The following is a 27,890-nucleotide window of genomic DNA, read 5'->3' as shown; positions in this document are numbered from 1 at the left end:
AAAATTGGAAAGTAGGAGTTGCAAAAATATTGCGGCCCTTTGAGTAAATATTTTAAGCAACCCCCTGTATGTCTCTACGAGGTTTGTTCATCTTGAAACAGAACTATTGCCCATTCTTCCTTACAAACTGCTCAGGTTTATCATGGTTTGATGGTGATCATTTGTGTACAGCATTTTTCTGATCTTTTCACAACTGCTCTATAAGATTGAGGTCTGGCCTTTGGCTCAGCCAGTCTAACCCGATCTTCCCGGTCTCTGCTATTCAAAAGCAACCCCGTAGCATGATGATGCCACCACCATGTTTGACAGTGGGGATGGGGTTTTCAGGGTGATGCGCAGTGTTCCTCTTTCACCAAACATAAAGCTTTTCTTTCAGACAAAATATTTTGATTTTGTTCTCATCTAGCCGCCCATGTAATTGTGAGCTGCTCCTGCCTGATCCTTCAGTGGCACTCGCCTTCTTTACCTGGTCATGCAAGCAAATGTTGCTGATTCAGTTGAAACAGGCTACCACTTTTTTTCTTACTGTTTCTTTATCTAGCCACTCATATTCGTTATTTGACTGCAGGCTATGCCTCGCTAAGTGGTATCCTTCAGACTTCAGTAGTCTTATTTTAATGCACATGCTTCTAAGAGACAACGACCCCTAGTGGTCAATTCTTACGCCCTATCAATTTAAAACACTTCTGGGGTCTGACACTCCAAAATGCAAGATAAAATCAAAAGTTCACAATTTCTTCACTGATTAAATCCTTGTCTAGCCCTGGGGTGTCAAACAAGATGTTGTTTCTTTCTTTGTTTCTTCTTCTTTCTTTCTTTGTCTCCTTCTTTCTTTCTTTGTTTCTTTCTTCCTTTCTTCCTTTCTTTCTTTCTCTGTTTCTTTCGTCCTATCTTTGTTCCTTTCTTTGATTCTGTCCGTCTGTCTTTCCTTCCTTCTCTCTTGTTGTCTGTCTGTCTGTCTGTCTGTCTGTCTGTCTGTCTGTCTGTATTTCCTTATCTCTTTCTTACTGTCTTTATTTCTCTCTTTCTTTAATATACTGGAATGGCCCAATGAGAGTTTTTTCTACCATTTGGTACCCGAGCTAAAATGAGTGTGACACCACTGGTTTAGATTCTACCAAAGAGTATGAACATTTTAAACTTGACCAATTATTTTTATTGTTGAACATTGCAAATAATTCATCTTGAAACTAGTTAGTTATCTATCTAGAATTGGTCTGACTAACAAATCACTGCTATCCTCATTGGACTTGTGAGTCAAGAGGACTCTCAAATAGATGATGCAATTCTCTGCAACGGTATAGTAGCTTTAAAGGGAAATTCTTAACCCTCTAACCACAATGGAAACAAGCCAAATATGTCATTGTTGAAGTTATGCATATTTTTGATATGTTTAAAAATAATGACACAATACCATCGGTTTTTAATTCTGTACACTAAATTATCACTTTGAAAAATACAAAATATTAGAGGTGTGTATATAAAACTCAATCAGTTGAAAAACATAAGAGAACACAAATACTGCCATTTTCAGCTATAGACGTTAAAGATCAATTTCAACCGTACTAAAAAAAAATTCATTCAGAAAAAGTGAGTAGAATTATTTTTTCAGGTAATATTTTCCTCTTTCACTGGAAGCTTCTATTTTCTTTTAAACAGTATTGTTATTCATATGATTATTGTTATTTTGTAGATTATATTGTATTATGATATTTTATTTTGTTATATTTTACTCATTTTCTTTAACTTTGAAGAAAATGTTAAAATTACTGAGAAAATAACATTTACATTTTACAATATAATCCATTTCAAACAAAATACTAATATGAAAGATATAAAATACAATCCGAAAATGAAAAAATTGAGTTTTCTAACTTCTACATTTAAGTCACTAAACCAATCACTCCTCACAAAATTCTGTCATGTGACATTCTTGGTTTCTACTAAGAGTAAATTAATCAAAGTGGCAGTGTTATTTAGTGACTCCTAGCGGTCAAACATTTTCATTTATTCAATCAACAACAATATGTGCAGAATATGTGTACATGATCAATGAGATTAAAAGTGCATTATTTGAAAATTCTCAGTTTTAATGTATATCGTGTGTTGGTATTGATTATTTAAGCATTTCATTTTTTGAAAAAATATTGGCAATTTTTATTTATATAGTGTATTTGTATTTATTATTTCATCATGGGGCAGCATGGCGGCGCAGTGGTTAACGCGTGTGCGGCACAGTTCTGAGGTCATGAGATCGAACCTTCCTGTGTGGAGTTTGCATGTTCTCCCCGTGCTTGCGTGGGTTTCCTCCGGGTACTCCGGTTTCCTCCCACATTCCAAAAACATGCATGTCAGGTTAATTGGCCGGTCCAAATTGTCCCTAGGTGTGAATGGGCGAGTGAGTTGTCTGTCTCTGTGTGCCCTGCGACTGGCTGGCAACCAGTTAAGGGTGTCCCTTGCCCACTGTCCAGAGATAGCTGGGATGGGCTCCAGCAACCCTGCGACCCTACTGATGATAAGCTGTGCAGATAATGAATGGATGGATGGGTATCATGTTTTTAATAAATGTATGACATTTTTATATATATAGTGTATTTTTGTTTTTATTTAAGTATGGGGCATTTGACAAATATATCTACCTCTTTTATTCGTGTTGAATATGTGTATCGGGAATTTTTGGTGGGGAAAGTGTTTAGGGAGGATCGGGGTGGGCTTGGAGGGTGTCTCGCCCAGGGAGTAAATTTTGTATAGAGCCGCCGCTGCATCGCTATACATCTTGACTAAGCGTATTATGCTCTGTGTTCCATAACGTAAATTTCCTTATCAATAGTACCATGTTATTCTGTCCACGCATACGTGTGCATCTCCACGCGCGAGCAGGTCCCGTCCACTTTATGAATGGAAGGGCGTGGCTCAGAGTCAGAGCATGCGAGAGATGAGGCTGACGTCAGCGAGGCGCGCTGCCGTGGAACATCAAGCTGAACATCAACATTAGTGGACGTGATCATCGCGGAGAGACCGCAAGAGAGGACGAAAACCGGCGTGGATTCCAATTCGGTGAGGACACGAGGATAGAAACTCGAAATGATTCACTTTGTGATCGGATGCGTTCAGGGAGGCTGGGGAAAAGGGGTTTCTTTAGAAAACAACGATGAAGATTAAAAAATAATAACGCAGCAGCGTTACTTCTTATTTTAGGTGAAATACAACAACACACGGGGTTAAAAACTTGCATCAAGGCTTAGAGCAGATCTACGCTTGTTTGTGTGTTCTATCGGAAGTGTTGTGTGTCTGCAAAAACACAATCGCATTTTTTCCCGCAACAATAATAAATATAATTAATAATATAATTAGTCTATAAACGTCAGTGATACCTCACGCAAAAGTGTTCCGTCTGCATTCCAATATTATATCATCATCACAGTTTGCGTGTGCGTGGCTTTGCAGAAGTGCTGCCAGAAGGTGTTCAAACTGTTAAGTGCACGTCGAGGAAGGAAAAGACAACGAACTGGTTACGGAAGCTGAATAACGACCTAAAGGTAGGAATTATTTGTTATTCTAAAACAAAGACAACGTTATTTCGGGAGCTTTTGCAAAACTTTGCAGAAGGCGGCGGTTGCGTAACGGTTCGGTCGCTTTAAAAAAAAAGTTGAGCGCTTATCGGAAGAATCTTTACCAAAACATCTGGATTTTTCATAATTACGTTTTTTTTCTACTGATTATTGTGAATGTTTGAGTTGAGAAAAAAAGACATTTGATTAAAACTTTAGTGAGTGTCTTTGAGTGACTTATTATCATGTGTCAGCCCTTGAGGGGTTTGCAAACAACAAGGGATGTCTTGCTTCATGTCATGATTTTCAGTGTAGCAGTCTATTAAGTACTTTCAGTTTTGGGGTTATTGTGTCAACAGTCGAGAGGAAATGAGGGGAAATGTGGTGGTGACAAAAACAATTGCGGGACTTTGTATTTTTTGGCAATAAACTGATGGAGTGGCATTGCTTTTGGTAGTATTACTGTACATAGGTCTAAAACTTAGTAAACAATAAAATCCTGTTCCTTTTATACTTAGTAGTGGTATAAAATATTTTAAATACAGTATTCAAATACAGTAGGTGCCCAAGACATTAATCTGTTCTATTGTTCGCTTAGAGAAATTGCCGAGCAGGGAGATAGAAACCCACTGTAATGTGTTGCTAATGCATTCCGTAATACAGATTTAAAAAAAAGTATATAATAAATACTACTCATGGGTAATATTCATGTATAGGAATGATACTTAACATGCAAAAATTACATTTTATTTACTTATGGTGTGACATGACTTGAGCTGGTACGGTATAGTTAGTGGATGGATGCAGAGAGGGCAACATGTGGCGGGTTCAAATCAAAACTAATCCCGCAACTTTTCCCTTGTGAGCATTGTCATGCACTTAGAAGATTTATTTGCTTTAAAAAGAAACAAATAAAATGTTATTTACCTTTGGTTTGAGTTGAGCTGGTCGATTGGAGTAGCGTCTGGATGCAAGGGCAGGGGAGATGGCGACGGCAGATTAATACTCAAATTGATTCAAAAAATTCCACTTGTGGGGATTGTCATGCCCTTCGAAAATGTCATTGCTTTAATCACCTCCTTATTATTAATAATAGCCCTGATTGTTGATTGGGTACAGCCATGCAGCTTAAAAGGTAGCCTTTCATGTGGCTTCTTTGTAGTTATTGATCAACACATGCTTTGTTTCTATGGTTAACATGTTTTTGTTAGCATCACTGAAAGCCTTAGTACACATAGAGAATATATATAGTGTGTGGCAGATGCACAGTGCCTGTACGAGGCACACAGCATTAGAAACTGAATGAAAAGACGCTAAGGCATTGTGGGAGGTTGTTTGGCTAAAATCCGATTAGCATTTAATACAACACCGCAAAGTTTAAATTTTCAAAGTTCTTAGGCATGCAGAATAATTGGTTGTTGATGTTGTGTCATGGTGAAATGCCGTAAAGAGGGGCAGAAAAAATTAATCTTATTTCACAAAACATGGCAAGGCGGGCTTGCCATATCCCGGGGTCTACTGAAAGTTAACACCCTGTTCATTTTAAATTTGGATTCGGTCTGAAATCTTAAAAAGGTCTTTATTGCAGGGTACAATATCGAGATCATACTAATATTTTATTCCTGCAGTCCAAATGATTAAAATGAGATGATTTAGTAAAAACTTTCACTGCACAACTGCTATCTAAGGTCAACAAAAACATAGCGCCAGAAAACATCCGTAAATCATTAATTTTGCTAAGAGGGAAATTATAATTTAAGGGGCTGTAGTGAATTCATAATCCCAAAGGTGAGAACCACCAGGAAAAGTGTGTGTGTGTCTGTGTGTGGAGTCAAACGGATTGCAAGATGAGATCAGACGGTGTCAAACTATTCACTTGTTCAGGTTTAGATACAAAGGAACATTCTGGATGGAGTATGAGTGGTGCTGGAGATTGGGAATAGTGCGACTAGTTAACTTTGTTTTATTCTTGTTATTCTTATATCAAACCTGTTATTATTAATATTATTACATTTGTTGTTATATCATTGGTGTATTTGGTGGGGAAGATAAAGGGGTAGGGAATATAAGCATTTGCTTCTTACTACCCCTTTTCGAACATATTATGTAACACTATTTTGACGTAGAGTCATTGTTTTTGTTTGTTTTTGATGTTCGAATAAAGTTTTCATTCATTCATTCATTCATTGCGTCCCAACCCGAGCCGAAAACGATCAGACGAAGTCGACATTAGTTCCTCCGTCCCGTCTCGCTCTCGTGTTTTTCTATCCACTGTGGAATTCGAACCATGCTTCCGTCAGGGCGAGGCAGTCTCGGGAAAACTCGCCCGAGTCGAAAAAAGAGGTCCTCGGCCTAAGGACATAAGTACATCCGTGCATCGCCGAGAGGAGAAATAACAAAGGTGTGACGCAGCAGGAGCTCTTCTTCCCAGAACAGCGTCTTGTTTTTCTTCTTGGGAACGTTTGCAGGAGTTAGAACGTGATGCGGTGTACAAAGAAAGAGAGAATTGAATAGAATTGTCTTTATCGATATTGATATCAACTTTGTGAAACAGTGTATGCATTGAGATTGGACATGGCACTCCAGGGTAAACATAATAAAGACTTTAAAGTGAAAAAAAGGTAATAAATAGTCGTCATAAATAGCAACAAAAATTAATGTAGTGCGTAGAGTCAAACAGGCGGCCCGTGGGCCGGATCAGGCCGGCTAAGGGATTGAATCTGGCCTGCGAGACAACGTTTAACGAAGCCCAAGAGAAAAATGAGCTGCAGGTCAAAATATGTCCAGTTGATGTTGCCAAAGCCAGTTGCCTCTCACAAAGACGCTGTACTTGTATTTCTTTCTCTCTCTCTTGCTCTCTTCCTATCTCTTTCTAAGAGGGAAATCTTATTTGTGTCTCTCTCTCTTTCACTCTCACTGTCTCTCTTTTTCTCTTTCTTTGTTCCTCTTTGTCTTTTTCTCTCTCTGTCTTTTTACCTTATTTTGCTCTCTCTTCCGTTTTTCCTTTTCTCTCTTTCTCTCTCTCACTTTTTTCCCCCTCCCTCACTACTTCTCTTTTTATCTCTTTTCTTTCTCACATTCTATCCCTCTCTCTTTCTCCCTTTCTCTCTTTCTTTTCCCATCCTCTCCCATTTTACTCTTCCTTCTCTTTTTTCTCTCTCTTTTTTTTCTTTCTAATCTACTAGTCCAACCCCAGAGAGAATGTTTGTTCTATCTTGTGGCCCCCAAATTAAAATGAGTTTGACACCCCTGGCTTAGAGACCGGCCTAAGTTACAACAACAGGGCAATGTTTATGAATAGGCAGCATGGTGGATGGATGGTTAGCGCGCAGCCTCCTGGTTTTGAGGTCCAGGGTTCAATTTTAGCCGCCGAAGCCTCCCAGTGCGGAGTTTGCATGTTCTCCCCTTGCTTGTGTAGGTTTCCTCCCACATTCCTTAAAACATGCATGTCAGGTTAATTGCCCGTTCCAAATTGTCCCTAGGCGTGAATGAGCCAGTGAGTTGTTTGTTTCTATGTGCCCTGCCACTGGCTGGCAACCAGTTGAGGGTGTCCCCTGCCCACTGCCCGAAGATAGCTGGGATGGGCTCCATCACCCACGCGACCCTACTGAGGATAGGCGGCGCAGAAAATGGATGGATGGATGTTTATGAATGGAAAATAATAATACATCTTGACAATAATGTAATGAAATAAGTGCAGTCACATTTAGCAGCATGTTTGAATGTATTAAACTCTATTGTCCTATTCGTAGGCACCATATTTTCTCACAGTTTGTTGCGCTTGTTTAGGGTGTTGATGCCCCTGGAGGAGAAACTGTCTCTGAGCCTGTTAATCCTAAGGAACCTGTAGTGTCTTTCAGAGAGTAGCAAGTCAGAGGTGGTGGCCATGGTGAGAGGAGTCCTTTACTCATTCATATTGGAAGTATCGATCCCAGACGCTTTTTGAAGGTCTACAGACATATGCCGAGAGAAGCAGAAGAGAAAAATGAGCCGCATCATATTCGACAATGACCTGCAGTTTGCAGAGTTTGCATTATAAGTGAGCCTCCAAAAAGACCCACAGCCCACCAGCTAATGCACTTTTTCTATGCCATTAATCTACTTGTCTGGCCCCTGTGGGAATGTTTTTGCTACCATGTGGCTCCTGAGTGAAAATGAGTTTAACATCCTTTATTTAAGGGATTTCTAGGGTCTGCCAGTCGGAAGGAGGTCAAAGAGGTGGTGGCTGGGGTACCAGGAGTCAAATCATGTTTATTATTATAACCCCAAGAAGTATCAAAGGCCTGTACAGACTACAGATAAAAAGGGCATAACCTAATATAAATATTAATTAATTCATTCATTCATTCATCCATTATTTGCACCGCTTATCCTCAGTAGGGTCGCGGGGGAATATAAATATAAATACTAGATTTTGTTTAAGATATATGAACAATGGAAGCCAAAATTTATTTAGAGAAGAGATGTCGCTGTAACTTGTGTCAACTTTGAACTTTTGTATATTAAGCAACTTTAATGTAAAGAAACCCGGAATCTCCTAAAAAAACCCACAACAAAATGGTTATTACAACAACAACTAAAGTATGTAATACAAGAATCCATTTTACAGTTGTTATGAAGAACACAGGAAACATCAATTAAAATATTTACAGATGTACAAAAAATAAAATACAGGTAAATTAAATGTCATTTATACTTATTTATAATGGTATGTCATCATATACAAAAACGTGTGTAATGCCCACCAGAATGAGCAGAGAGCAGCCAATGATTTTCTGGGTTGTGTCGATGACTGTAAGGTTCTTTTGTCTGCAGCAGTTATGCCAGCATACCACACCAAAATGCCGTCTATTGAGGCCCTGTAGAGTTTTTAGCCGTCTTTCTGCTACTCCGCGTCCAGATCTCTCCATTAGCAGCTCATCAAGCTACCGTACTTGTGCCTGTTGTGTGTACGTGGCGTTCGAGAGCGTCGCGCAAGAGAGTGTCGGCGGTGAGGACAGGAAAGGATTGAGCAACATATATAAGAGAACCCACATTAAGAGTGGATGGCATGTCTGCTTAGCCGGGTCTAAGACAATAGAGCGGGGGTGTCGAGCGTGTGGCCCGCGGTTCGGATCAGGTCCGTCAAGGAGAGAGGTACAGGAGAAAAAAGAGCTGCAGTTTTAATTATGTCCACGCGAAGTCGCCAAAACCAGGCGTCACTCTCAAAGATACCGTAGCTCTATTTCTGTCTCATCTTCATTCTTTTCTCCTTTTCTTTCTTTCTTTCTTTCTTCCTTTCTCGCTCTGTCTGTCGGTCTGTCTGTCTGTCAGTCTTTCTTTTGCTTGCTTTCTTTATTTTGCTTTCATCTTCTTTCTTTCTTTCTTTCTTTCTTTTGCTGTCATTTCCTTTTTTGTTTCTTTTTTCACTCTCATTTTCTTTTTCTTTCAATCTAATTTTCCGTCTTTCTATTGCTCTCATTTTCTTTCTTTCTTTCTTTTACTTTCATTTTCTTTCTTTCTTTTGCTTTCATTTTCTTTCTTTCTTTCTTTCTTTCTTTTGCTTTTATTTTCTTTCTTTCTTTCTTTCTTTCTTTCTTTCTTTCTTTCTTTCTTTCTTTCTTTCTTCTTTTGTTTCTTTGTTTCTTTTACTTTCATTTTCTTTCTTTATTTTGTTGTCATTTTCTTTCTTTCTTTCTTTCTTTTTTTCTTTCTTCTTTTGTTTCTTTGTTTCTTTTACTTTCATTTTCTTTCTTTATTTTGTTGTCATTTTCTTTCTTTCTTTCTTTCTTTCTTTCTTTCTTTCTTTCTTTCTTCTTTTGTTTCTTTGTTTCTTTTACTTTCATTTTCTTTCTTTATTTTGTTGTCATTTTCTTTCTTTCTTTCTTTCTTTCTTTCTTTCTTTCTTTATTCTTTCTTTCTTTCTTTGTTTCTTCTTTTGTTTCTTTGTTTCTTTTACTTTCATTTTCTTTCTTTATTTTGTTGTCATTTTCTTTCTTTCTTTCTTTCTTTCTTTCTTTCTTTCTTTCTTTCTTTCTTTCTTTCTTTCTTTCTTTCTTCTTTTGTTTCTTTGTTTCTTTTACTTTCATTTTCTTTCTTTATTTTGTTGTCATTTTCTTTCTTTCTTTCTTTCTTTCTTTCTTCTTTTGTTTCTTTGTTTCTTTTACTTTCATTTTCTTTCTTTATTTTGTTGTCATTTTCTTTCTTTCTTTCTTTCTTTCTTTCTTTCTTTCTTTCTTCTTTTGTTTCTTAGTTTCTTTTACTTTCATTTCTTTCTTTATTTTGTTGTCATTTTCTTTTTTCTTTCTTTCTTTCTTTCTTTCTTTCTTTCTTTCTTTCTTTCTTTCTTTCTTTCTTTCTTTCTTTCTTTCTTTCTTTCTTTCTTTCTTTCTTTCTTTCTTTCTTCTTTTGTTTCTTTGTTTCTTTTACTTTCATTTTCTTTCTTTATTTTGTTGTCATTTTCTTTCTTTCTTTCTTTCTTTCTTTCTTTCTTTCTTTCTTTCGCTCTCATTTCCTTCTTTGTTTTTCTTTCGCTCTCATTTTCTTTTTTTGTTTTTTAAACATTTTTTGTTCTTTTTCTTTCTCTCTGTCTTTCTGTCTGTCTGTCTCTCGCTCTCTTTCTTTTTCTCTCTCTCACTCTCACTCTGTCTGTCTGTATCTATATTTCTTTTTCTCTCTTTCTCTTCTTTGTCTTTTTCTCTTAAATCTATTAACCCGGCCCCTGTGAAAATGTTTTTTCTAGCATGTGGCCCCGGTCTAAAATGAGTCAGACATTCCTGCAATAGAAAGACATAGCGGCCAGGGCTAAAGGGGAAAGGGGGGCTGTAGAGGATATTACGCAACTTGTGGTGAAAGAGGGCGACGGTGCAGGGTCAGAGGTTTGCCACAGCTGGATCAATGTCCTTTATGAAGAATTTTAAGCGTTTTGTTTTTAAACAGATAACATTTTCCGGCCTCCAAGGTTCAAGCTAGAAAGCAAGTCGGGTTGCATTCATTTCAAAAGTTGTTTTTGTTGCAGTGTTTGTACGGGTGCTTGAAACTTTTGAAAATGCTTGAATTTTAATGATGTGTTTTCAAGGATTGAAAAGTCCTTACATACCTATACGGGGAGGGATTTGTCTCAGAAAAACAATATATTTGAGATTTACTTAAGATCCAAAAATCTCGACTCTTGATAAGTGCACACAATATAAAAATAACATCTGTCAATCAGATATTAATGAATCTCACTGGATTGTTTTCTTTTAATTGTAGTGGGAAAAAAACGGAAAAATGGCTTTGGAAGTCCTTAAAAGTGCTTGAATGTTGCCAAGAAAAGTTCTGTTCTTCAGTGTTTGCTTGACTCGGTGTAGGCAGAAATCTATGCGTAATATCAATTCTAATTCCCAGCATGAAGTTTTTTGCTCAGGTTAAGGGGTACAAGGTAAACATATTAATGATTATTTTTATTTTGTTATTCCTAAACATTTAAACCACTTTCAGAAAAAGTTCTAAAAATGATCTAACCATGCAATGCTATGTTTTTTTTTCTTTCTTTTTAGTTTTTTTACCGGAAATATTTTACATATTTTTTTTATATTTCATGTATTCATAATTACATCGTGCTGAGGTTAAGGGGTGCAAATCAGAACAAAATATTCACAATTATATTAATCAGTGGTTTATTAACAATAACAACTTCAAATACAAAACTAATGAAAAATATAAATAGATATATTCGACAACAATATATAGTTAGCCACTAGTTAAATGCATTAAATTATACAAACTGATTTATTACTTGTTGTATTATTATTAATAAATGAAAAATATAAATAATTGACAAAACACTATTGATCTTTACATGCTTGCTTTTGAAATGAGAACATGTAACCTTTAACTCGTTGCTTAAATGATAATAAAATTATCTTTGTGCATCCCCCCCCCCGTCAAACATTTATCCGGTTTCGACATGAATAATTAATAAATCATCAGCGTTATTACATTTTATGAAGCCAGAGCTACTCAATGCTAATGCATTTATCAAAATGGGGCACATTAAGCTAACAGCTTAATGTTTTGTTTTAAAGGATTTGAAAAGTGCTTTAATTTCGGTGAAGTGCTTGTAAATGCTTGAAAATGTTTCCACGATTCACTAGTCTGCTTAAAAATGACGCCAACGCTGCTCTCTAATGGCTTCTCTTTGCCTTTGCATTTTTCCCCTTGTGATTAACAGCAGCTGACATAAATAAAAAGGCATTGTCTTGTGAATGGTCATCGTCCCCTACTGGTCAAGAGGTCAAGTGCATGCTACACCTAAACAGGGTATATGAATAGTGTATCAGTGGAAGGGTTGTGTATCAATGATGGACATTTATTGTGAGCTATGAAAAAATGAAAGTAGCGTTTCCCAGTTGTAATTTGTTATGGGAGGAACTTCCTGCAACTGAAAATGTACTAGTGCAAGGATTAAGCATCAATTATGGGCATTTATTTTAGGCCATGCAAAAAAATAATAAACAAGGTAGCGTTTCCCAGTGGTGTATTATAAAAGGAAGAACTTCCTGAAACTGTAAATGTAAGCAACATATCACCATCATTTTTAGCCAACACCTGATAGGGGGAGAGATTTGTCTCAAAAATATTTACACATATTGTTCAGATTCACAAATATGTTTGGGATTTGCTCAAGATCTAAAAATCATCCACTCATCCATCCATTATCTGCACCGCTTATCCTCAGGAGGGTCACGGGGGTGCTGGAGCCCATCCCAGCTATCTCTGGGCAATGAGCAGAGGACGCTCTGAACTGGTTGCCAGCTAGTCGCAGGGCACACAGGGACAGACAATTTGCTCGCTCATTCATACCTAGGGACAATTCGGACCGGCCATTTAACCCAATATGCATGTTTTGGGGATGTGGGAAGAAACCAGAGTGCCCGGGGGAAACCCACACAAGCACGGGGAGAACATACAAACTCCGCTAGCTGCATTCAAACCCACGGCAGCGGACGCACTAACCACTCACCTGCCATGCTGCTCTTATGTAGGCTACATATTACCCTCATTTACCCCAAAATGTTTAAATAACTATTTAGATCCACAAATAGATTAACGATTTACTCAAGATCTACATATCAAATGCACGCTTAAAAATCGCATATGTAAATCGCAGACTTATTTGTGGATCTTCAAAATTCATGATTCACACTGGATTTCTTCTTAGCCCTGCAGATATTACAACATTGGCTCTAAATTGAAAATCAAACAAAAACTAAATAAATGGAGATACAATCACATAGAGATAACATTTAACAAGAACATTGTCAGGACCAGAACGGAGAAAGGACCCACTTGCGTTACGTTTCTCTCAGTTTTATTGGAAAAAGAAAAGGGTTGCACCTACGATCTTAGTGCGGGAAGCAGGTCACTCTGAACACGGAAGTGGGACTTCCGTGGCGAGCGATGGCAGTGTCGGGAATGGAAAAACGGGTCAGTAGCCAGGACGAGAGAGCAAAAACTGAGGTTTCGCAGACGGACTGACAACAGGTGACAAAAAGGAGTGGATTTAAATAGGGACAGGGATCACATCAGAGTCCGAGGCAGTTGGTGCCAAAGGAGCGGGCACAGGTGCATCACATCGGTAATCATGACAAACACAAAACAGACAATTCTGCACATTTCTTAGTTAGGGCAGACAAGTGGGAGTTTTGATGCGGGGGGTATCTGGTTCAAGCTCCCGTATCTTTTCTATTTGATGTAAAGATCAGGGCACTCGGGCAGCACGGCGGCGCAGTGGTTAGCGCTTGTGCGGCACAGTTCATGTCATGGGAACCTGTCGTGGGTTCAAATCCAGCTCCAGACATCCTGTGCGGAGTTTGTATGTTCTCCTCGTGCTTGCGTGGGTTTCCTCCGGGCACTCCGGTTTCCTCCCACGTTCCAAAAACATGCATTTCAGGTAAATTGGCCGGTCCAAATTGTCCCTAGGTGTGAATGAGCGAATGAGTTGTCTGTCCCTGTGTGCCCTGCGATTGGCTGGCAACCAGTTCAGGGTGTCCCCTGCCCACTGCCCGGAGATGGCTGGGATGGGCTCCAGCCCCCCCGCCACCCTAATAAGGATAAGCGGTACGGCTGATGAGATGAGATGAGATCAGTGCACTCAAAAATGGTGGTCCTGCTGCCTGGGGGAGAACCCTTTAAGGCAGCAGGTTCAGAGATACTCATATGACGGAAAACACATCATAGCAGTCAGTTGTCACCATGAGCACCAATGAGAATTATTGTTATTATCATAGATACTCTTTTTATATATTATGCTGAGAATGGATGGAGACAGCAAAGATAATGACTGTAAAAGTGGTGTTGGTGACGATAATGATGTTGACGGAGTGACTGTGCATCCACAAAACTGATGTAGATATGTATATTCTTGATGTGCTTGTTATATGTAGATACGCAGGATTTTTAGCGATAAGACACGATTATTAAGGAAGTGGGATAGGATCAAATAAGTATATGCTTCTTCCTATTCCTTTTCGGACATGTTAGTTTCACATTGTTTTTGTCAGAACCAGAACAGAGACAGGACCCACTCGCGTAACGTTTCTCAGTTTTATTGGGAAAAAGGAAAAGGAGCGCACACACGATTCGGAGATTGCTAGTCGTGGGGATTAGGTTGCTCAGACGTGGAAGTGGGACTTTCGTGGCGAGCGATGGCGGTGTCGGGAACGGAAAAAAGTCAAAAACCAGGAGAGGAGAGTAGACGTGGTCGAGATAAAAAAATGTATCGTTGCTCGGGTCGGGAGAACAGACGTGGTCGAGATCAAAACAGGTGGTAATTCGGGACAGGAGAGAAGATGTGGTCGAAATTAAACAGATTGTAGCGGGAGAAAAACAAGAGCAAAAACACAGGACAGGCGAAAAAGGGCTTGCCGTGTAAAAACGGAGGTTCGCAGACAGACCAACAAAAGGGGACTGACTGGACAGAGTTTAAATACTGACAGGGAGCCAATCTGTCAACAAGCTCCAGCTGTTGACCGGGCAGGGCCAATTGGGCGCTATGGCAACCGTGACACACGGGCAGGGCCAATTGGGCGCCCTAGCAACCGTGACAGTTTTGTTTTTTTGACTTGTTGTTTTGTTTTGTTTTTGTTTTCTCATGTTCGCAATAAAGTTTCATTCATTCATTTAAATTTGATTGAATTGGATTGTCTTTATAAATCATTGTTATCAATGTTGTGAAACATTGGATCCAACGAGATTGGACATGGCACTCCCGGTTGTATACGTAATGAAGATTTAAAAGAGAAAAAAACATAAAAAATAAAAATTTACAATGTATCGGTTAGTTCAATGTTTATTAGTAAAAAATAATTGTGTGTTGCAACAATAGTGCAATGACAAGAAGTGCAATACCATTTAGCAGAAACAAAAAACAAAACAAAATATTGACAACAGTTTTGTGCAATAATATTTAGCAGAAACATAACAAGAAAAAAACCAAAATAAGTCAAATATATCTTCGCTGTCGTGATTGCTGATTTGGGGCACCTGCAAATGCCCCGTTGGCGCCAACAGCCCAAGAGGAAGCTGTCAGACCGTCCTGCAAACCCACGCTTTTTCTAGGCAAGCTCCGTACCCTCCGACATCCTCCTGCACGGTTTTCCCCTGCTTGTTACCTGTTGCCGACCTTTTTTTGGACCCGTTTCTGCCCTGCTCATCCGTCCCGGCCATTGACCTGTTTTGCCCTGTTTCCTGCCTGATACTTGTTGCCGACCTTTTTTATGGACTCGTTACCGCCCTTCCTCCCCTGTCCCGGCTAGCTTGCCTGCAGCCCACGACTATCCTCGCTCGACACGGAAGTGCCACTTCCGCGTTCCTGCCATCAGCTACCCTTGACCGACGATCATCGGATCGTGGACGCAAGCACTGCTTTATTTCTCAATAAAACTGATTAAAACAAACGCTATTGGGTCCTGTCTCCGTTTCTGGCTTGTGACATTCGCACAGTTTTGTGCACTCTATAATGGTTGTCTTTAAAAAGTGTTTGAAAAAGGTGACTTATGACTGTCAAGTATTTCATTTTTGATTCGATAATCAATTGCATGAAAAAATATCATTGTTATTTCAAAATGGATCGTGTGCCCACAGTTTTAGTGCTCTTAGTTCGGTGGTGGATTAGCCTGGATCATGGAGCATCCCAGAGAGCCTCTACCCACTTGACTTCTGACCTCACTCGCATACTTTAAGCCTCCCCAGCCGGGATGGTGAACGACATGTGGTCCATGGGGCGGATACAACCGGACACCAGTATAGATTTTTCCGTCTGGCTATTTTTGGACACCTACTGTGCATAGATATGTGTGTGGTTGAATCATAATTCCGGAGTTTTTTTATGAATTATGCAGCAAGCAACTGCGGTATAAGATCTCTTTGTGGATTTCAAAATTGTTATTTTAAACACTCTATTAGCACAAAATTCGCAAACTGGTCGTTAGGTACGATAGAGCCCAAAGGCACGGCGGATGAGTGGTTAGAGGGTCCGGGGTACGGTTCGGACGTTGTCGGATCGAATCCAGCTACCAACCTTTCTGTGTGGAGTTTGCATTTTCTCCCCGCTATTGCAGGGGTTTGGTTTTCTCTGGTTTCCCCCCACAGTGCAAGGAAGGTTTTAAAATTCAGGTTTAATTTGAAAATTGCAACTTTGCTGTGTTATTTTGTCTGAAGTTTTCACGTTATAATGTGGAATAAGATATTCTTTTAGACCCTTTAATAGCATTTTCTCCGTCTCATCTCATCTCATTAGCTGCACCGCCTATCCTCAGTAGGGTCGCGGGGGTGCTGGAGCCCATCCCAGCAATCATCGGGCAGTGGGCAGGGGACACCCTGAACTGGTTGCCAGCCTATCGCAGGGCACACAGGGACAGACAACTCGCTCGCTCATTCACACCTAGGGACAATTTGGACCGGCCAATCCACCTGAAATGCATGTCTTTGGAATGTGGGAGGAAACTGGAGTGCCTGGAGGAAACCCACGCAAGCACGGGGAGAACAAACAAACTCCGCACAGGAAGTCCGGTAGGTGGATTTGAATCCACACAGGAGGTTCCCAAGACCTTAGAACTGTGCCTGCACGCGCGCTAACCTCTGCGCCGCCGTGCTGCCCGCATTTTCTCCGTAAACCACAAATTATTTAATTTACGAAAAAACTTCATAAATTCAAACTTTGCAGTGTTTGTGCGTATGACGGGTTGTATCTTAAAGATGTTTATCTGTTATTGTTGGAGGCTATATAAAAAGCTGGTGTGCTATTAGTTTGTATCAAGACATCATGAAAATACAGATTTGCACTACCTCCCAAAATGCCTGAATTTCTTAGGTTTAGGTTCCAAGACCTGGGGTGATGCTAAAGGGATAAGTAACGTGCTAAAAATGGAAAGGAAGCTTGAGATTGTCAAGAAATATGAAGAACAAATTGCTACCCCTTGCTAAGTTGCATGGCCGAAACAATTCGACGACCGGGGCAATTATTAAGAATCAGGAAGCGATTGAAGCAACAAAGTCCTCTAAAGGCATGACAGTACTTGCAAGGGAATGTTTTGAAATCAGTTTTAATTATAACCCTTCACCTCTGCATCCACCCACTACTCCACTGTACCAGCTCAGTCAAACCAAAGGTAGGTAAATGTGATTTCCCCTTCATATTTTATAATAATTATGTTAGTAAATCCTATACCTGTACATGATGTATTAGTAATTATCACTACATATCAGTTTGTTTTTTTATTGTTTTTATTTTGGGTATCGAGGTTTGGACCGCTTTATCTAATTTTATATAGGTTTTTATCACCTACCTTGTGACAATTTCACCTCAGAATGAATTTATGTCATACCCTGGGAGTCTGGCGTATTGTTGTCTGTCTTCAGGGAAACTTTCTTTTTTTCTGCTGCAAAACATTGCAAGGAACAAATGGCACAGGCGGATAAACAACTCACCACGAGACGTTTTATGAAAACACAAAGCAGCGACTTCCTGCCTCTTGATAATGTGATTTATTTTTCCAAAATTGTTTTTAATCAGGCAAGTTTCCGCCCTTCTATGCTATTTTTGTATGTGTGAGCAATTTCTAAATAGAACTGGACTGCGAGACATGCAAAATGGTGCCTGATGAATGTTTTTTAATGCAAGGCAACAAAAGTACAAAAGCAAAATGAGCATTAAAAACGTGTTGATTTAATGTAACAAAGGGATAATGTAGCCTACATTAGAATAGATAATAATAAATAATCAAAAGTAACTTAATTAAAACATTTTGAGGTTAGAAGAAAACCTTTAGAGGACATTGTGTATTGTTTTCTCCTATTGGTTTACAACTTTCTGTATTCCAAAAAATACATTTTGATTTGGATTATAAGCCTACATAACTGAGCTGTAAACATTCTTTTTTTTAAATACTCGTTGGTCGAGAAATTTGAATTTATATTCTGTAAAAAGAGGCTCACCTAGAGGAAACTGACATGATTGTCCACTAACTTGCAGCTATGCGTACCCCCAAAATCTTGTGAAAGGCCGGGCTAAAAACGAGAGAGAAATGGTGCAATTTGGTCATGTTGAGTCTCAGTACTATGTATTCTTCCTTGTGTGTTCTAGCACTCGTTTTCGGTTGCACTGTACAATACAGAGACGTCTAGTGGTTAGATAATACACACGGTCCCTTTAAGAACATTAATTAAAAAAATAGACCTCTTAATGAACAATTTTTTCTGCTGTTGGGATGAGAACAATTATAAACGCAATATTTTCTTGCTTATTCACGATTTTTTTCTATTTCCCCATATAATTTAAATCTAAGCATGCTGAGTCATTTGACCGAAAAAAGTATTAAAACGTATTCCCCTCGTCCAAACGCACAGACTCAGCATGTATTCTGAAGCAGACTAAAGTCCAGAGATGTTTGAGTTGGCGTTGGTCTTTGTTTGATTGGACTGCTTCTGGAATTCTGACTGAACTGAGGACACATAGAGCTCACTCCTTGCTACAAGCTGTACACTATATGTTCTATATTATGTAATACTGTTTGCATACAGACCAACACCTGGCCCCAAGTTCAATCCACATTGATGTCTGTAATAGATAAAATCCTGCTTCTTGGGATACCTAAACCAGATATCCATTATCTGCACCGCTTATCCTCAGTCGGGTCGCAGGGGTGCTGGAGCCCATCCCAGCTATTTTCGGGCAGTAGGCAGGGGACACCTTAAACTGGGCACACAGAGACAGACAACTACTCATTGGCTCATTCACACCTCGGGACAATTTGAACCGGCCAATTAACCTGACATGCATGTTTTTGGAATGTTGGAAAAATATGCAAACTCCGCAGAGGCAGGCTGGTAGCTGGATTGGAACCCATGACCTCAGAACTTTGCCGCGGTACAATTTTTTGTTAGTCCGGCTGACTTCAGGTAGTCTTGGTTTCTGAACAATAAAAACTTTCACAAAGAGATGCTCCCACTAATATCTTATAAAATCTTGCTTTTAGATACCGATACCAATAATGAAGATTTTTTTTCTTAATTTTTATGTTGTATTTAGAAAGAAAAAGCACGCAAAATCCGATGACTGTATTATCTGGACCAGGGGTGGCGAACACGTGGCTCTAGAGCCGCATGCGTCTCTTGGCCAATAAGAATGCCGCTCTTTGCCTCATCATATTTTCTATATACTGTGGCTCTTTGCCTTGTTTCATGTTTAGTTTTTTTGTGTGTATTGAGGGTGGACACTTTCCTTGAAATTAACACAAGAACAATACTTGTTGTATTGTAAGGAGAGGAGTGTGTTATGGGAAATAATTTGTTTTGAATTGTGTGTGTTTGTGTGTGTCTGTCTGTCATGGCAGGTCAGTGCGTGGTGTGTCTCTTTGACTCTCATAGTTAAAATTTTCGGCTTTTTGTGTCAAACTTGTTCGCCACCCCTGGTCTGGACCATAAAGCATTCATTTAAAAGTAGTCCTTTGCAAACACATTTTATGCATTAGGCACAAGTGACTATAAGATGCACGGAATTAAAACTACTGAGACCTCAGATTGCACAAAAAACAAATATTAAAAACTTAATTCAAAATACAAAAACATGACATTTTTTAACAACTGAAATGAAATAATGGACTCATAAATAGTTAGTGTATGTTGTAGCATTTTATAGTAATGACACATTTCTAATTTTATTTACCGGCATAAAGGCGCTCTGGATTATAAGGCACACGAATTCCTGGCAAGTTTTCATTTTTTTAGGTGCGCCTTATAATCCGTAAAATAGGGTAATTTTATACCTGTCTTTATTTTCTATTTACAATTCCAAGAATATTATAACATTTCGGTAAATATTTTATCTAAAAGAATAGAGCTTGACTCAATCAATCGATTAATACTTTGTGTGTTAGTAATACTTATCATATCAAAATAGTGTTATACACATCATAACACTGAAATATTCTGTAAATACTACATAAAGTTCTTATGATTATACTTATGATGTGAAAATAAAATTCACATATATATTATATACATGCTCTAATACTTAATACGTGCCTTGGCTAAGAAAATATGTCACTCCTTCTTATCAAAAGGCGTTATCTTAGTTGTATAAATTAGTAACTATTATATATAAAATGTTTTTGTTATAAAACATTATTATCTAGAAAGCAATCAAACTATTGTTTTATCTTAACATGAATGTGTTTTATCACACAAAAATCAAAATTCATTCTTATTCCGAAGTCAGTGGTTGTCAAGATTGGTGGAGAAGATCGGTTCATTTTAGAAGGGATTGGTCGGTTGCTGATACCCTAAATTTGATTAATAGTGCCTATTAAATCAGATGGGTGAAAAATCGGCTCAATTCTAGGTTGATTTATTAAAGACTGAGATCCTTTATAAAAATTAAATTCAAATGAATTAATTTGAATAATAAGAAGACTATACGATAAATTGGAGGTGTCAGTGAAGGCAGCGCAACCTCAACACTTTTTTGTCAGATTATCTTTAAAATCTCAAACAGGGGATATTTAAACAGAGACACTTTACGTCCATGCCATTGAGTTAATTGCTCCTTCATCTCATCTTCACCCCAAGAAGCACTTAACATTCCCAACATTTCTTCCCATCACAGCAAATCATCGCCACAATTGTCCGTCCTTGTGCAGTTTGCTTCCCATGAGTGCTTGGAATTCTTGGGAAGGTTACCATATTTATGTTCCCTAGCTCATATTTGCAAAAATGTTTTGTGCACTAATTCTTTGCCTCTTTGCACTTTAATTATGATTGTCTTTATTGTCATCGATAACAACGTATCGTGCATTGTGGTCAGCAGCAGACAGCAAACAGCAAATGCTATAACGGGGCAGATCATGTGTGAGTGCGTATCTGGTGGGCATGTCTATCTATGTGCGTGACTGTTGTAGGTTGGAGTATGCTGTCAGTAAAACAGCGGGTGGGCGCATAAATCCACGTGTCCAACAAAACAAGCGGCTTTTAGCGGCTCGTTACATTAAAAAAAAATGCAACACTCAAATCGGACTCTGAGGAATGTCTAACGCTCTGTTGATTATTATCTGGTTTGGAAAGCAACGGTGGCGGCGCTAGGAGAGAAGGCAATAGCAGGCTGCAGGCCCGGCCTACTGCAGCTAGGCTACGTAACAACGCTCACAAGCTACCCGTGCCAAGCCTGTATCTCACCATGCCAGATGACAGATTTATTTGTTTCACGAAAATAATCCTGCAGTTTTATTTCACAACTGTATAGAGTAAATCCACTTTACGTTACATGGTACTTTGCTGCCGTCATGTGGACGTTTTGGAAAACTGCATTTACTTTGCAGTTCTGCCCTACAAAAACCATATATTTTTTCACTATCAAGCAGTATTGAAAAAGCGCCAGAGAGCCACTAGTAATTGCCAAAGACCCGCATGTGGCTCCAGAGCAAGTTTAGCGTGTCAACAAGTCCAACTTTGTTGGTGATGGAAAACATCTTCCTCTGTTTAGCCAATCCGAATGCAGAACACAATGCACGATGGAAATCCGCGAAGCTGCCAAACTGCAATAAGTAAAATACAGAAAGTGATTCCTGCATATTCAAATCTGCTTTGTGGATGGTCACATATCATGTGCCGTTCTGTGATAACTGAGGAATTATAGTGCTGTCAATTTAGGCAACATGATAATTTAATTTTAGGGAAAAAACACATGAAACCAAGAATATTTTTTAAAGGTTTCAGACGGTCTCGAAAGTGTTGTGTCTTTCCTCAAAAAAGGTTGAGAAACACTGAACTATATCTTCTCTGCTCTTGGCCTTATCCGGCCTTCAATGTGTTTCCAGTTCAACAAGCCAAATGGGCCAGCCGTCACGAAACTGTAATTCATGCCAGCATGGCAGCGGCCCCGACATCTTCTCCGAGTTTGCCCGTGAGATTAAAAAGCAAGGCAAGAAGTTCAGACATTGCAACAGACGCACATATTTTAGGAACGCCGATTATCGTTTCCCACAAAGATCACTACTCTGTATTGCCCTTCACTCATTCCATTCATACCATTGAACTTTGACCCAGTCAGGGTCAGGAAGCTCTAAGAGAACAAAAAAAAATCTAAAAAATCACAAGCCAATTTCCTCCTACAAAAAGGAGAACTGAGGATCGGAATCTTTGTTTCCAGATCTACAAAAACTCCCGTTGAATGTTAAAGCCGTCAGATTGTTCAAATTCAACCCTTGTTGCTGTTATCGCTCACATGGTGCTGGAAAGTGTTTTGAGGACCTACTGCGGTTCTGACCCACTTGCAGCAGTTCACTCGGGAAACAGACACACATTTTTCTCGTGCTCCTTGAGTGTGTGTAAAGAGAGTGTTTTTATTGTATAGTGGTTGTTTGCACAGCTTTTGGATCTTTGCAGGGCCAGTCGGGTATTGAATAAAAAAACGAAAAAAAAAACTTGTGTACTGGTGGAATATCTCATGTAATATGGAAGAGAATCCCCTACAATGTAAGTGATAGCACCCACTCCCATATTTGACATGCACTCTGCTGGCCCCTTCAGTTGCAGGAATAGTGAACCGGAAATATAATATTGCAGGAAAAAAATGAGCTTTCTATGGAACTTTTTGGGTGGCATTTCCCTTTTTTGCAAATGAGAATGGAAAATCCAAAGAGTATAGGACTGAGTTGAGATGGAGAATAAAATTCTGAAATGGTTTTGATTTTCAATAACGATCTGGCCTGGGAGAGTGGAATGTATTTCTGGGAAAAATGCTGAGTCGACCAAACCAAAAGTGCTTTGTCAGCTTTTTCTTCCACATTTTTCACATGCAAGGTATCCTACCTGACTGCCTGTTAAAACTGGTGCTCGCGGGGTGCTGGAGCCCATCTAACCTGTCTTTGGGCAGTGGACAGGGGACCCCCGGAACTGGTTGCCAGCCAGTTGCACTGCACACAGAGACAGACAACTCACTGGTCCATTCACACTTAGGGAAAATTTGGACCGGTCAATTAACCTGACATGCATGTTTTTGGAATGTGGGAAGAAACCGGAGTGGCCGGAGGAAACCCACGCAAGTACGGGGAGAACATGCAAATTCCGCACAGGAGGACTGGAAGCCAGATTTAATTCCATGACCTCAGAACTGTGCCGGGGGACGCGCTAACCACTAAGCCACTGTATATACGGTATGAGTGTGTGGGTGTGTGCGTGTGTGTGCACTAAAAAAATACACATTTTCTTCCCCAACTACTGCACTTTTGAATAATCATTGTAATCATCAGGTAAACAAAAAGCAAAGACACCTTTTAGCCAATCAGAATGCAGAACACAAAGCCCAATTCAAAACAGGGAAGTAGCCAGACCGTGAACAGTCAAGCATGTTACAGCAAGGCTTCACCACACACGGTCGAAGTGAACTAAGGTGAAAATGTCCTGAGGACGGACCTTGGAGGGATTTTATGTGTTTACCCAATGTAAAGAAGCCACCTTGTTAAATAACACAGCACGACTGGAGCAAACTTCCCACATGAAGGATAAAAGAGCAAGAAACTTCATCATGGCAAGCGCACATTCCCGAGTTTTGTGTGGCTGAAAAGGCCAGATGTCCCATCAGACTTTGCTGCTTGATAGTTCCCTCACAAGTGTCCAAACAAAAGCCACAGACTCTCCACTCTTCTAAAAGCCCTTGCTGTGCCAGTGCTCTTGCCAAGGCATTACGCACCATCTTTCAGGCTGCTTCTTTATGCCCATGCCAGTAGGGTCAGGGGGCTCTGTTTTCTCAGGATGCAAAAGGCCAAACTGGTCACATTGAAAAAAAAATACATGTACTCTAGACCCCTGGGATACGACATTAATCAGTTCTGAGGTGGTGATTGTCAGGTGAAAGTGTCATACCGCGGGGAATAGAAACCTATGGTAATGCATGCATTCCGTAACCCCAGTACCCCTGATAAAAACATTATAACAATAACATTGCATGTAAGAAGTACAACTTATATGTCATATACAGACACTGCCTAACTTACGAATGAATTCCGGACGATCGTTTGTAAGTTGAATTTGTTCGTAAGTGTCTTCAGTGCTATAATTTGTATGTTTAAGGTTTATATAAGTATGTTTAAGGCTTGTATGAGTAACCTGTCTTCTTTCGTCCTTTAAAAAAACATTTAATAAAATAACATGCTCTATAAAGATAAATAAAGTTAAGTTCGACTTACTTTTGGAAGATAAGCTTCAAGAGGTCCTCCACCTTGGTAAAAAGTGACAGAAAAAAACCTTCCGACCATTTCGTCCACCGCATCAAGCTTTCTTATTCCACTTTCGTTTCAAAAGGAACGGCTCCCTTCTTTTTTTACACTTTACACCAACCGTATTAAATGGATGCACGAGATATTAAACAAGAAAAATGTCAAAGTTCTTAGTGCGCTGGAGATACAGTATAGAATGTTTACACACAAACTAGGAAGAGGAAGCGGATTTTTTCACTTCAAGGTGGATGCTGGGTAACCTTTCACAGCGCCACACGCTGGTAGCGGTGGAGAGGAGCACTACAGTAATATCCTGTACTCTGAAAAAGGTGCACACAATACAAAATCTAATTTACAGTTATGTCCGGATATTTTTCAGCATCCCGAAAAAATCTTCGTATCTACCGTTTATCGTAAGTCGAATGGTCATAAGTAGGGGACCGTCTGTATGTGCAAACGATTAAATACCGTATTTTTTGGTGTTTAAAATGCACGTTTTTTTATTTACCTAAATATAACTCAAAGTTTGGATGCGTGCTATACATGAGGTTTTACGGTAGTACAGAGTGTTAGAGATCTAAAGATCAAAGAAAGTACATGATTAAGGCTAATGCAATTCAAGAGTATTAATGTTAAAGATTATACGATTTGTTCTTCCCAATTTGAATGAGAATTTGAAAAGCATGAGGATTATGTGAACAATTTCACTAATGTTCAATATGCACACCGGCTAAGACACGGCATACATCATATCTGTAATCCAGTTTCTGCTAAACACGCTGAAGCCTATCTTGGGTAACAGTCTAATGCAGATTACAATGTTTTCATTTGTATCTAGAAATTAACTGTGTGTGAGTTAGTACAGGGATATACATCTCATCTCATCTCATCAGCCGTACCGCTTATCCTCATTAGGGTCACGGGGGGGCTGGAGCCCATCCCAGCCAAGGGACATACATATATTTATTATAATGATTATTAATATTCAAAGGACATCAAATTGATCGAAGAACCCTGTATATTACCATATTTTTGCTAAGATTGATCAGTGGAAAAACAGCGCTGACCACAATCAAAAAACATTGGATGCAACGGGAATCAAACCCGAGTCGTGGTCGCGGGAGCACTGATCCTTAAACACTAGACCACCAGATATACAGATTACATACAAAATTGTATTAGATTTTATCTCATAATCACACTTTTTGAATCACAGTACCAAAGGGAAAAACTGGTGTTATCTGATGATGAATCAGACTTTGAAGGACATCAAATAAATGCATTGTAAATTTAATGTTGGTATTGTGTTCATAGGTTACGTTGTGAAATAAAACAAAATTTAATACAGATTTTAAAACTAGGAGGGTGCATTATACACGAGTGTGCATTATACACAATTAAATACACTAAGTAAAATAACATCAGGATGGGTTTCTTTTTCTCTCGTTGTTTCAAAGTCAGCAAATACAGCTATAGTGGGGACTTTGGGGCCTGGCTTTGGTGACATCCAGTGGACATATCTAGAACTGTAATTCATTGCTTGATTTAATGCAGCTACTTTTCTTCTTGTGTTTCTCTCAGTAATGTCTCGTGGGCCACATATAATGATGTGGCGGACCTTATTTGAGTTAGACACGTGAAATAGTATATAGTAAGTAGTACATATGAGTCTTGCATATTATCAAATAACATTATAAATAGATATACATATAAAGGAAAAAAAATGTATTTACCTTTTGTTTCGCAATGACTTAGGCCGGTCGAGTGGAGTAGCGGGTGGATGCAGAGGGGCGAGGAAACACTTATGGCGGATTAAAAATCGAACTTCTACTTGCGAGAAATGTCATGCCCTTAGAAAATGTACTTGCTTTTATCGCCTCTATACTATAGTTTTAATAACGGTTGATGTTGCGATTGGTTACGACCATTCCCCCTTTGGATTTCTTGATAATCGCTACCTTTGTTTCCATGGTTATCATGTTTTTGTTCTTTCTTTAGCATCAATGCAAGATTTATGATGCAAAGCTAGTGAGTGACATGCACTTGTTTTGTCCCTAAAATCAATGTACGAGGAAAATCTTATTTTATAACTGTTATACTACTCCTGTTTTTATTTGTTGTTGTTAATATTCACTCTCCTGTCCATTAATAGCCAAAATGCCCCATAAAATATGGTCTGATAAAAAAGGAGATACTCTGTTTTCTGTTTTGGAATGAACTTGCACTTTAAAACTATGAACAGTTTTTCTTCATCTGTTGCACTTTGTAGTTCGATAGGATTTATACATCACTTAAATGTACTTTATTATTTTTTTTATTTTTTAAGATTTTAACCAGCCTTGGGGGTACAGTGCCCGCCCGAGACTGGGAGGTTGTGGTTCAAGCCTCGGCCGAGTCATACCTAAGACTTAAACATTGGTACCCGTTGCCTTCCTGCTTGGCGTTCAGCATTAGGGTTTGGACACCTCAGTTGGGTTAAGCGAGGGGGCTGGGAATCCCCTCCTCTGAATCAATCTCCCAAAAAGAGTCAGAAATGACTTTTTTAATGAAAAAAATCAGCAGCTAGTGAGATATGCCAGTCATTTATTTATCAGTTTATATAACATCTTTAAAGCAAGTTAGTGCCAAACAATAGTTTGAAATCTTTTTTATTTATTTTTTTCAATTTATCTCGGAGTTATAATTTTGGTATTTCGGACAAGCTTTACACATTTGGATTTCGGCCCAAAATTTTGCCATGAAACTTAGCAAAGGTAACTATTTGTGTAACATATTCCTAATTCTAGATAATTGCGAGCTATATTTCCATTGTTATCATGTTTTTGCTTCTACCTTTAGCATCACTGCAAGTCTTGGTACACATGGCTAATACAGGCAACGTGGGAGTTAGTTCAACATATTGGTATTTTCATGATGGCATGAATTTAATAAAAGTATTTAAAATCAGCAGCTAGTAATATATGCCAGGCAGGTATTTACCATATTATCACCTTTACGGTTCACGGGACATGTCAAAGGCTCTTAGTCCTATAAAATACTTTGTGTTTTGTATATTGTTGTATACATATTCAAATTATGTATGAATTTAAACAAATGAATGACTAGATGGATTTAAAAAAATGAAATTGTTCCTTACCCTAAAAAGGATCATTCCACTGTCAGAACGTCATACCTGCATATGCCTTTGTATACACCTAGGTTTTCTAAATCGTCAGAACATCCTACCTTGCAGGTTTGGTAGTTTAGCTAAACGGTCCACATTTGTTTTTTGGCTCCATATTTTTATTTCAGTGCATATCTAGTAAATATTTTATCACATTTATGGCTCTAGGCCAGTCGTCGGGAACACCGGGTATAACTGTATTTTTTTGGTGCTGTGGCCTTGAATGACTCATTAAATAAAAGGCAGTGTAATTTTTCCTTTGTGCCCTACGGCTAAGAACCAGTTTGGGGTGTCCCCTGCCCACTGCCTGAAGTTAACTGGGATAGGCTCCAGCACCCCCGGGACCCTAGTGAGGATATGCAGCGCAGAAAATGGATGAATGGCTGGATGGTGAGACGGATTTGTTTCCCTTTGTTTGCAGAGTGCAGTACCAGCTTCTTC

The 27,890-nt window shown here is 39.0% G+C and overlaps 1 protein-coding gene across 1 annotated transcript in view; it reads left to right on the top strand.

Annotated features, from left to right (window-relative positions):
- The first annotated feature begins 2,932 nt into the window (after window positions 1-2,932).
- The window catches only part of rhobtb4 (Rho related BTB domain containing 4), an 85,821-nt gene continuing 60,863 nt past the window's right edge, over window positions 2,933-27,890 (top strand). The window contains exons 1-2 of the mRNA XM_088336378.1: window positions 2,933-3,057; window positions 3,448-3,539. The gene's annotated coding sequence lies outside the window, so the exon portion shown is untranslated. The remainder of the gene's footprint in view (window positions 3,058-3,447; window positions 3,540-27,890) is intronic.

Source organism: Urocampus carinirostris, chromosome 5 (genome assembly GCF_059441175.1).
Source record: "Urocampus carinirostris isolate Australia breed hairy pipefish chromosome 5, RoL_Ucar_1.0, whole genome shotgun sequence".
In the NCBI taxonomy this organism is placed as follows: domain Eukaryota; kingdom Metazoa; phylum Chordata; class Actinopteri; order Syngnathiformes; family Syngnathidae; genus Urocampus; species Urocampus carinirostris.
This window is presented reverse-complemented; position numbering and strand designations above follow the sequence as displayed.